The sequence below is a fragment of the Macrotis lagotis genome, chromosome 1, assembly GCF_037893015.1.
Source record: "Macrotis lagotis isolate mMagLag1 chromosome 1, bilby.v1.9.chrom.fasta, whole genome shotgun sequence".
NCBI lineage: Eukaryota > Metazoa > Chordata > Mammalia > Peramelemorphia > Peramelidae > Macrotis > Macrotis lagotis.
Genome location: NC_133658.1, coordinates 528077148 through 528087340, shown reverse-complemented (window position 1 = coordinate 528087340; position 10193 = coordinate 528077148). Strand labels below are relative to the sequence as shown.

General features: G+C 35.8%; 2 pseudogenes; both read left to right on the top strand.

Annotated features, from left to right (window-relative positions):
* Positions 1 to 693: 693 nt before the first annotated feature.
* Positions 694 to 1337, top strand: LOC141520953 (thioredoxin reductase-like selenoprotein T pseudogene; annotated as a pseudogene).
* Positions 1329 to 9408, top strand: LOC141505177 (5'-nucleotidase domain-containing protein 3 pseudogene; annotated as a pseudogene).
* The last annotated feature ends 785 nt before the right edge of the window (positions 9409 to 10193 follow it).

Genomic DNA, 10193 nt, shown 5'->3' with positions numbered 1-10193 from the left:
AAGTTCAGCTGAAATGCAAGTTTGAAAGGATATATATATATGTATATATATATATATATTAATAAATTACCAAATTTTTCTTATTTCTTCTAACGTGGGCAGTTTAAGATACCTCTATGGAAAATTTGATCAAAATAGTTTATTATTGAATTTAGTCAAATTTTAAAAATATGTATAGAATAATATGCAGTTTTTTTCTACGGAACAAATTCTAATGTACCAAAGGAAGAAATAAGGAAATCTGAAAAAATTTCAGCATTATCATTATGTTGGTATTTCTGCAATGGTCAATTAATGAATAGGTTTTACTTAACAGTAAAGATAAAGAGTAAGAAGTATTACCTCTCTGTCCAGGCGATCAGTAATAATCAAGTGATCCTGAAACCAAAAGGGACAAGTCAGACTTCCTTAGGAAAACAAAAATGAAAAAAACAAAATTATTTTTAGAGATGTTATGATAACTTACTTAGAAAGCCCTGGAAAGTAAAATAAAGGTAATTGAAATAGCACAAGGAAAATGAGGGCTATTAAATAAATCTACATAAAACACCAACATTTCTGTCTATCCTCCCCCCACCCCCATTTAAGTTCCATTTAAAAACAATGACAAGAGCTGCTCCGGCCCGTCCCGGCCCTGCCCTGCAGTGCCTTGCCCAGTGTCAGGCGGAGCGGCGCCCCGGCAGCACCGGGACGATGCAGCTCCCGCTGCTGCTGCTCGTAGCGGCGGCGGCGATGCTGGCCGAAGCCTCGGCCAACGCGGGCGGCGGGCCGGGCAAGCGGCTCAAGATGCAGTAGGCCACGGGGCCGCTGCTCAAATTCCAGATCTGTGTTTCCTGAGACCATCGGCGGGTGTTTGAGGAGTACATGCGGGTTATTAGCCAGCGGTACACAGACATCCGCATAGAAGGAGAGAATTACCTCCCTCAACCAATATATAGACACATAGCATCTTTCCTGTCAGTCTTCAAACTAATATTAATAGGCTTAATAATTGTTGGCAAGTATCCTTTTGCTTTCTTTGGCATTCAGGCTCCCTGGCAATGGGGCCAAGAAAATAAGGTCTATGCGTGTATGATGGTTTTCTTTCTAAGTACCATGATTGAGAACCAATGTATGTCAACAGGTGCATTTGAAATAGCGCTGAATGTTGTACCAGTATGGTCAAAGCTGGAATCTGGTCACCTTCCATCCATGCAGCAGCTTGTTCAAATTCTTGACAACAAAATGAAGCTCAATGTGCACATGGATTCAATCCCACATCAGTGATCATAGCCCCATTTTTCAGCCCTGAAAACTCTTTTGCATTAATGGATTTTTGCAAGAGCAGCATGGTTCGTGCCCATGAAGGCCTGTACTTGAAGACAGAACACTGTTAGTACAGACCAGATGCTTTATTTGCAGCCTCGTTGAACTTCTTGGAAAACCTCAGCACAAGACAGTCTTTCAGTGTTAGCATGTTTTGGAATACTGCACATTCATGGAGTGCAATAATACTGTATAGTTACATTTTTAAAGGGTTAATTCAGCCAGTTAATTGTTTTAAAATGCAGGGATTACTACTTGTAACTTTATTTCTTAGTCACGTTGGGGAGGAGGAGAATTGGCAAATTGAATTAATATCTGATTTTTTTCTTAAAAGATGTCTGTTACCATCTGCTGTGATTTTATATGAATTTATGTTCTTTTTGTAGATTAAAATGATTATATGGGAAAATAGCTGACATTCCCAAGTACTTTACAAAAATCTGTCAAATAGCTCTAATTTGGTTATGTCCAGTTTGTATCGTTTTCCAAATATTGCAAATTGTGAACAGTGCATTATACTAAGATTATGGGGAAAATATATATATATATATATATATATATATATATATATATATATATATATATATATGTGTGTGTGTGTGTGTGTGTGTGTGTATCTGAGTACATACCATTTTTGTGATAACAAGAGAACTACTAAAAGACCAACTGCTTTTTAAATCCTATTGTCTAGCTCAAGTGTCTTGCCTTGACCACTCTAATGAATTGATTAACTGGGCCTTTATACTTACCCTAAATATAAAACTAAGCAAATTTAAGTTAAATAAAAAATTTTCATTTCCTGTGGAAAAAATTAAAAATAAAAGCAATGACAAAATCTATTAATTACTTGGAACCCTATACATGGTAATCCTGATTTATATCAGGAGGACTGAGCATAGATTAAGGAGAAAGAATGGGAAAATATTGTCATGCTAAACAATGATCCATATAAAAATTGAACTAGAACTCTGAAAGTGCATTGTTGACACTGCCTAATGAGTCAGGAGCACTTGATAAGTCTGAGTATTTTTTTACCAAGTGTACATAGGAATGTTAGGTTTCAAGGAAACTTGGAGGAAAAAGTCAACCTGGCTATATCCCATCTAAGGCAAAAAAAGGGAAAAGGCAGGAAAAATTTTTCTGTTAACACAGAAAATAGGGAGAGGTGACCCTTCCTTGATACATATAATATAAAGGGATATGGTAAAGAGGCTGTGTGGGAAAAGTTGATAAAATTGAAGGAAGGTAGGTCTTAGGTTGATAAAATTAAGTTGAATTTATAGTTTGTTGCATTACCTCCCTTTGCTCTTGGGATCACCATAGATTTTAAGAGGCACACTGATAATTGGGGTCTCCTGGTCATCTCAAAATTTTTCTCTGACTTCATTAGAGTTTGTCATAGTGGGAACCTAGGCACTGATGATGGTGACATGGCATTTTCCTCCACGTGGCAATAGTACTGTCATGAGTCTGTTCACTTATTTTGGTAGGAATGCAAGCATAGTGACTACATGAGATTTGATTGTAAAACCTCCCCCAGCTTCAAAATTTTCCCCTTCACTGCAGCCACTGTAGAAAAACATGTATCCAGCTCCAGTTTCAATAAAACAGTGTTTTTCATTCAGGGCTGTTATTTGTATGTGATACCTGATGAGTTCTCTCACAAGAGCTGTTTTGACTTTCATGATCTGCATTTTGTCTTCCCTAAGCATGTATACATTTAATGTACTGATGGTGATTGGAATCATCTTTGAAGAATTTTTTATACAATTTTTTTTGTTTCCACTAAAGGGTATGATACTTGTCAATCCCAGCAATCAGACCAGGATTGGGTAAGCAGAAAATTTTTAACCATTTTTAACCCCTTTCTCACACCAAAAGAAGAGAAGAAATGATCCTTAAAAGGCTCTTTAAAAGAGAGCTTCCAAATCCCTCTTCCAATGAGAGGATGACCCCTATGTCCTGAGTTATCTGTGTACTGGGTTGTAACTAGGGTATTCACAGCTGCTGTTAATGACATTGCTATTCTCAGCAGTATGCTGATCCAAAAACAACCCCAAGGACTAATGAAGCCTCCCCTATCTGCCTCCAGAGAAACAAATTAATATTCATTTAATACAGACTGAAGCATGCTAATTAGTAAATTTTTTCAATTCTAGTCATCTTATGCAAAATGATTAATATGGAAATGTTTTACATAATTGCATATATGAAAACCCATATCTGATTGTTTACTATTTCAGGGAGCAGGAATGGGAGAAAAAAAGGTTGGTTTTAAAATTTAGAAATCAAAACGTTAAATAAAAAGATTTTTAAAACATTAGGTGAATGATAGCCATAAGAACCTTGAAATCATCTTTAGAGATAATTGAAATTTGACTTAAAACCAAATACTAATTCAAGACAGGAATTCCTAGATATGGGAAGTTATATTTAAATTATTCCTTAACTCCAATTTGATTATAGGGGAGAGCAAAGTACTTTTAAAGAAAAGTGAAAAAATAAGAATGCCAACTGATTGCCAAATTATCAGACTTCTAATTTGTAAGGATTTGCCACACAAGTGAAATCATATTATTTATGATAATAGTTTTGAATTCAAAAGTGGAAATCTCCCTGAGCTTAAACTCTTCGTCATGTAGATATGAAAAGCCAAACAATAAAATAAAAGCAGTAAGCAGAGATAATATAAAACTTTATCCTTCAGTATCTTAAATTCTTCATAAGTAACATTCTGTTTCTAAGTCTGAGGCTAAGTTCTTCTTTACCCCTATTTACTTACACTTCATCCTAACCTACAAACACATTTTAAATTTTTTCCCTACTTCCTGGATTGTAAAATAATTTATTTCTTTAACTGCTTAACCAGAACACTTCAAATAATATGGTAGATATTTCTTTCTTCATACCTCTCCTAACATTATTCTCTCTTTCTCAGTTTATATACCAGTATTTCTTTGTGGATTGCCATATAAAGGTTCCCATAACTAAGATATTAACTGAAAGTCTATTTCTAATCATTGTCTCCTGATCCAGGTCCAAAGTTCTCAAGGGGACATTGTCCAACACTTCGAAGGAATAATTTTCCTTGTTATTTGCTATTTTTGGATATTAGAAAATTGAAACAACATATCAATATTTGATTGGAGGGAGGTTAATTTGTTGATAACTTCTCATGTGACTTTATCATATGTTGTGTTTTGCCTTATGGCAGAATGATAATTTCATCAATTTTGACATATCCAATGCAGCTGGAAAGGCTTTGAGTATGAACTTAGTAATGACTACTTTGACAATTTTCCTTGGAACCCCTTAAAAAGGATCCCCAAAGAGACTGAAGGGTGATGAATTTATTCAAACCAATCTAGTTAAGCGATTTAATACTTTGTAGAAAAGCGATTATCTGAATGTTTGTAACAGTTAACAATTATAGCAGTGATGAGACAAGGAAAATATCCAGTGAAAGGTATAGTCCTTTATTCTTCTAAGTCCTTTGTTCTGTTGAATCATAAAAATCTTAAATTACAGTTTAAATTACATTTCAATTCTGTTTTTAGTATTCATATATTCAACCAGATCATTAAAATAGATAACATAAACTTAATTGTATTAGGTGAAGAAGAAAACTTCTCTACTTAAAAAAAATTCTTTTTCAATGTGGAAATTTCCATAGCAACGTCTTCACAAAGAAAAATTGGGGAGAAAGAAAGTCTATTTTTTTTTAAAAATTTCCTCTCTACCTCCTTTTCTGTTCATTAGCTCATATGATTTTAAAAATCCATTTGCACCTTTCTTACTGAATGTCCCATCACATCTCAAGCAAACCTTTGACTTTTCATTTGGTTTTTTTTTTAGTTTATAAATATGTTTTTTCTTGGTAAATAATTAAAAAATTGGTTAACAATTATACCAATGATGAGATAATGAATATGTTCTGTGAAAGATACGGTCCTTTGTTCTTCTAGTCCTTTGTCCTGTTGAGTCATAAATATTCTAAATTGTAGTTTAAATTACATTTCAATTCTGTTTTTATTTTTCTTATATTCAACCAGATCATTAAAATAGATAACATCAAATTAGTTGTATTAGATGAAAAAGAAATTTTCTCCATTTAAAAAAAAATTTCAATTTGGAAATTTCCATTGCAATGTGTTCACAAAGAAAATAATGGGGGGGGGAAGAAAGTCCAATTTAAAAAAAAATCCTTTCCACCTTCTTTTGTTAGATATGAATGATTCTCCTTTTCTTTTCAGCAGCTCATAGGATTTTTAAAATCTATTTGCACCTTTTTCAACACATCTCAAGCATTTCTCTGACTTTTCATTTGGATTTCTTTCTAGTTTTTAAATTTGTTTTTTCTTGGTAAATATTTGAAACTTGAAACTATATCACTCTATTGCTTTTTCATGTAGGGTTTTTTTTATTATTTCTTAATGTAATTTTATTTTCATCAATTAGGGATTTGCATCCTAGTCTTTTCCCCTGTGCTCTCCCTCCTTTACTATTGATCTATCATTTGTACTACAAAATGAGATAAGCTCAACCAACAAACAAAAATTTCTCATCTATAGTCCTAATATTGTTCTTTTCCAAGAGGAAGAAAAGTATGTTTCATCATCTTTTCTCCCACACTAGGATTTTCATCTTTTTAAACAACACATAAATAATATATTTCATATCCTTAGACACAATGTTCACCATGAGGGAAGGAAAGTGTAATTTCTTAACATTCTCAGGAGTCAGAGCTCGATTGTTATAACTATAGTATTTGATTTCAGTCTTTGTACTATTTATATTGTATTTCACATTGTACTCCTTCATGAATCATCTCATATTTCTCTGAATTCTTCATATTCGTTACTTCTTATGATACAATAAAATTCATTTATATCCATACACCACAATTTATAGTTACTCCCCAACTGATCATTATCTTTTTGTTTTCAGTTTTTCCTATCTATAGATTCTTAAAAGACAAAAACAATGAAACTCAGATACAATAACATCATTTAATAATGAAAAAAGTGAAAAAGGGGTACTATCAGTATCACATCTCAAAACATCTGAAATCTTTTAAAACTTCTACCAGTTTAATAAACTATGAATCCAAAAGAATGAAGATGAAACACAACTGTTACCTTCTCCCAGGGACATAATGAACTTAAAATGCAAAGATATATATATATATATATATATATATATATATATATATATATATATATATATATATTTGCATATGACCCATGGTGAAATTTGTATTTCAGGGACTATGCATGTTTATGATCAAGATTTTGGTTCCCCTCCCCCAAGGGGGAGCTGTAAAAGGGACAGATTATATAAAAGCATATAAAATTATTGTATTTAGTTTAAAAAAATCTTACTAATACCATTTTTTGCAGTACTTATACTTCCCTTTTCACAGAGCCATATCCTATAAAAGAAATTTTAAGAAAAAGAAAGAATTTTCAGAAAAATCAATCAATATATCAGAAAAAGCTGACAATACATGCATCATTTTACACTTGTGGATCCCTCATGTGTGAAAAGTGGTAGGAAAATGTGTCTTCTCATGTCTTTGAGACCAAATTTGTTTTTTTTTTTCTTTTGTTTTAGTATTTTTGCAACATTCTCTTTAGACTCCTTCAAAGGAGGAAATCTCTATGTGATGTTGTTTGGAAAATTCATTTTGGTTTTTACTTTTTATGTGACTTTGGAGGAATCACTTAAAACTCTCGAGTTCTGTCTTTGTTCAATTCTAACTGGAATGGGTTGGATCAGCTAATCTCCCTATAAATTTACTAAAGTTTATTATATGATTATGGTGAGAACAGCCAATTCAATTTGTGTATTCAGCATCCCACATCAAAAAGGACTGTGATATGTTAGGAAGAATAATGATATATAGGACACACTGAGAAAATGCTTTCAAACTATTCTTATCCAGGACATCAGAGTTTAAATTCAAAGAAACTGTTTTTAGATCTCACTGCACTACACAGGAGATATACTGATTGGTGTTTCTGAAAACATTAAAATGCATTTATTAAATGTTTGCTGTGTACAAAATACTTTCAGAACTGGGGATATAAATAGAAAAAAAGACAATTTATGTTCTCAAGGAGCTCACATTCTATTTGGAGACAACATATTTAATAGATTTCATCTACAAGTCAGATGGTGATGCTATTTCCCATAGAAAAATCGTATCAGTTTCTAATGTTGAACCATTTTACAGCTGCAAGAACATTTTATGAAAATTAGGCTTAATTGCCATCATTTTAACATGCTTATAAATAGCTTTTCCATTTTGGGGGGAAGGGGATAATTCTCTATCTTAATTCTAGAATTCAAAGCCCTTGGAATGGCTTTGGTTAGCTGGATAACTAGTTAAGCTTTTCACTAAACTGTTTTTCCATGATACTTCTGTCCTCTTTTTTGATTATGCTGCTCATAGATGGCAGCGGCGGCCGTGTCCTGGCAGCGGCGCGGCGGCGGCCAGGCCCGCTCACGCCCCACGAGGCGCGCGCTGCCCGGCCCGGGGCCTCTGCTCCGCGGCCGGGGCCGCCCCCGACATGAAGCGCCGCCTGTGGTAGCGCTACCGGGAGGCCAAGCGGGGTGCGGGCGATCAGGTTCTTCAATTAGGAGCAACTTGTTGAATCCAGATGCAATTTTCTCCAACAATGAAATGAGCCTGTCAGACATTGAAATCTATGACTTTGATTATGACTATAACCTCGTCTTTTATTCTAAACACCTCCACACTCTCATCTTCAATGCTGCTCGAGATCTCAGCAATGAATATCGGTATCCTGCAGAGATAAGGAACTATGAATATGACCCAAATTTCGACATCTGTGGTCTCCATTATGACGTACATCGGGCCACATTGATGAAGATTGATGCTTTTCATTATATCCAGCTGGGAACTGTGTACAGAGGGTTCTGTGTTGTTCCTGAGATGTATGAAGGTTCCCATGTCCCTCTGGAACAAATGAGTGACTTCTATGGAAAGAGTTCTCATGGAAACACAATGAAGCAGTTTATGGATATCTTCTCCTTACCAGAGATGACTCTCCTTTCTTGTGTCAATGAGTATTTCCTGAAGAACAATCTTGATTACGAGCCTGTGCATCTCTACAAGGATGTAAAGGATGCCATCAGAGACGTCCACATCAAAGGGATCATGTATAGGGCCATCGAAGCAGATATCAAAAAGTATATCTGCTATGCTGAGCAGACCCAAGTGGTGCTGGTCAAGTTGGCAGATCATGGCAAGAAGATGTTCCTGAGAACCAACAGCTCCAGCAGCTTTGTGGACAAAGGAATGCAGTACATCGTTTAGAAGGACTGGCAGGATTTGTTTGATGTGGTCATTGTGCAGGCTGAGAAGCCCAACTTCTTCAATGATCAGTGGAGACCATTCTGTAAGGTGACGGAAAGAGGTGTACTTCTCTGGGATAAAATGCACAAGCTGGAGAAAGGCCAGATTTACAAACAGGGTAATATATATGAGTTTTTGAAGCTCACCAGATGGAGGGGGTCCAAAGTGCTGTATTTTGGAGACCACATATATTGGCTGCTCTGAACCTGAAACATGGTTGGCGCACAGGAGCCATTATTTCTGAACTGAGATCAGAGATCAAGATCATGAACACGGAGCAATACATTCAGACCATGACCTGGCTTCAGACCCTGACTGGACTATTGGAACAGATGCAGATTCACAGAGATGATACATCACAGATGATTTTGCAAGAGTGGAAAAAGGAAAGAAAGGAGATGAGAGAAATGACCAAAAGTTTCTTCAGCTCCCAGTTTGGAAGCCTGTTTCGAACAGACCAGAACCCCACATACTTCCTGAGGCATTTGTCTTGCTTTGCTGATATCTATATGGCATCTCTGAGTTGCCTCCTCAGCTATGATCTCAGTCATACCTTCTACCCCAGGAGGACTCCTTTGCAGCATGAACTGCCAGCCTGGTCCCACAGGCCCCCAGGGGGCAACTTCAGGATCCCCTTTATACAAGGGGTAGCCCAGGCCAAGTCACCAAATAAACTGCTCAGGGTGAGCAGACAATTGACAGTCATACCAATGAGAGTATAAACTTTGGTTTTTAAGCAAGTATGAATAATGTATTTTACTATTTATATGGTTTTATCTGGTGAATAAATTTCCTTGTTGTGATAGGGTAGGAATTTCAGATTCACTGTTCTAACCCTCTTCTGCTTTGTATTTCCTGTTCGTGATATTGGAAATTATGGACACTCAGAGGAGGGGAAAATAGATACCTGGAGTTTCTGTTGGCTGAAAGATGAACTTCATATTGAAAGTCTAATTCTATTCAGCCTTTCAATTTACAAACATTCTGGAGCTTAAGTTTTCTGGGATAGAGAAGAGCCTTTTCTCATTAGTTCTAGAGTCTTGTACTTGGTCTTGTTCCGACAGTCTTGAAACGACTGTGATTTTGGATCCTTAATTCAGCATCTCCTTACTGGATATCTCGATTGTGCAAACTGTCCTGAGAAATACGGAGATGCCTCCGTCTTCATCCTTATCTGGTTCCAAATAGGAGGCAGCATATTATAGAGGCGAGAGTAGAAGACTTGAGTTGGAATTCCACTTCAGGTACTTGCTAGCTTGTGACCATGAACAAACCATTTGATGAAACTCCCTGAGTTACAGTTTTCTTATCTGTAAAATGGGGATTAATAATCCTTGTAGTAAGAGTGGGCATGTTAGAATGGGTCAGGAACTGACCTCAAAGCCATTGTCTCTGGCACAAATGGGTTTTGTGAACCTAGATAAGTGACTGAATTGCCCATAGGGAAATCTCTGGGACTATATTATAAAGGGCAGAGAAGGCACCAAGCAGAGGGCATTTACTAAAT